Here is a 1,759-nt window from a genome sequence, read left to right on the forward strand (position 1 = left end):
CAATTTATTTTTACAAGCCACGTGAGGAATAGCCAAATAATGTCAAAATCGTGATTAGACAACCAGCAATGAAATTTGAGACTATTGTCATGACAAATCCTGTTTCAGACCTTGTTGACTTAGATTTACTTGCACAACCAGAGTTTGCCAAAACAGGAAATAGATGTCTTATATACAGAGGACTCTAACTTCTCTCGCTACCATTCTTCTTCCAGCAGGTAAAACAAATACTTCAACCTGCTCTGAGAACCACAGGTAAGTGATAACTGTTTTATTTCAAGGTGAATATTTTATTATGCCAATACATTTATTTTTTGTCGGTAATAAGATGGTATATTTAGTAAACTTATCTATGATTTTTCAAAACTCTGTTGATAACTTTTATTAAGAGTAATTAAGTTAATACATTCTTTTTTTGAGCTAAGCAGCTAATACATAAATAGCTTTATTATTTCTAAAGCATTTTTATCCTGTTGATATTTAAATGAACTTTTAACCTTTCATTCTAAAGTAGTTAATATAATTACTTCCCATGTCAAAGACATTTAGAAACAATTATACTAGAGCTACCTTTAATAGAAAAACAATAAACTATGGCTATAGGTACGTGTATACTTCCATATCAGTAACTTGTACTAATATTAACATAAATGGCTGTGTGTCAACACAGACATTATTAAAGATGGGAAATCATTAATAGTTTTAAATTGGTCAAAACAAAATTATAGCACTTACCTTGGGATAAAAAATATTTTATAAGGTCATCAACACAAAACACAATTTACCCCATGAAATGCACTCAAGTCAAAAAGAAAAAGCAAATAATTTTAGAGGTTTTCTAATTAAAAGTAAATCTGCTTGGGGAGCCACATTTATGCAGGTAATTGAAATATAATGTCTATTTGTGTATATTTTTCTAAGGAAGCAATTTTCACATAGAATCTTGTATTCTTTGGCAAATAAGAGGTGCTTCTACAGAATCAGATATTAGGAGATCACACAGTACCTAATGACAACATGAAAGGAGTTGTTTACCGCTAGAGGGAAGATTTTACTTTCAAAAAGTGTTTTATTAAGGCTTGTCTTCCTTATGGCTAAATGCCGTCCAGGAAGCCCTGGGAGTACTTACACCACTGCCAGAGAAGATCCGGCGTTGCCTCTTCTGTTAGTTAAAACCAAAACCTAGAATGTTTGCCTGTATGACTAAACCTCTGAAGGAGGATCAAAAGAAATTAAATTGATAACAAGTTTCAAGCCCGGGAGCTACCCTATTCATCATGAGGTAAATCAAAGTTCCTGAATTGAACTCAGATTTTATAAGAGGCAGAAATAAATTGGGAGGAAGAGTGTCAGAATTCTCAAGTAATATATATATCAGATATGTTAAGAATTTCAGTGATGTTTTTAAGTAAATTCAAGTAAGGGGGAAGGAATTCATCATCGGAAAGAAAAGACAATTGCTTTTCAGGAACAGGCAAGGCAGCTGCTTTTATTTAGGTATCTTTACAGATTTCTTGTATGATGAAGTCTAGCAGTTTTGCAAATCATCTTTGCATGTTGGCATAGGCTGCTTTCTGTCTCACAGATACGTGGTGAGATGAAAGTGATCAAAATGACGTTTAAATATTACATTTAAAATTAGAAAATATTTCATCAGATACTTTTCTGTGTTGTGAATGGTATATAAATGTGTCTATACCTATAACCTATAGTGCACACATTACACACAGGTGTAATGCTTTTTTTTTTTTTTTTTTTT

At 32.1% G+C, this 1,759-nt stretch overlaps 1 protein-coding gene across 1 annotated transcript in view; it reads left to right on the forward strand.

Moving 5' to 3' along the window:
- Window positions 1-232: 232 nt before the first annotated feature.
- The window catches only part of LOC105826642 (cysteine-rich secretory protein 3-like), a 24,201-nt gene continuing 22,674 nt past the window's right edge, over window positions 233-1,759 (forward strand). Inside the window, exon 1 of the mRNA XM_012664639.1 lies at window positions 233-255. The gene's annotated coding sequence lies outside the window, so the exon portion shown is untranslated. The remainder of the gene's footprint in view (window positions 256-1,759) is intronic.

Source organism: Propithecus coquereli, unplaced genomic scaffold, assembly GCF_000956105.1.
Source record: "Propithecus coquereli isolate 6110/MARCELLA unplaced genomic scaffold, Pcoq_1.0 Scaffold90, whole genome shotgun sequence".
NCBI lineage: Eukaryota > Metazoa > Chordata > Mammalia > Primates > Indriidae > Propithecus > Propithecus coquereli.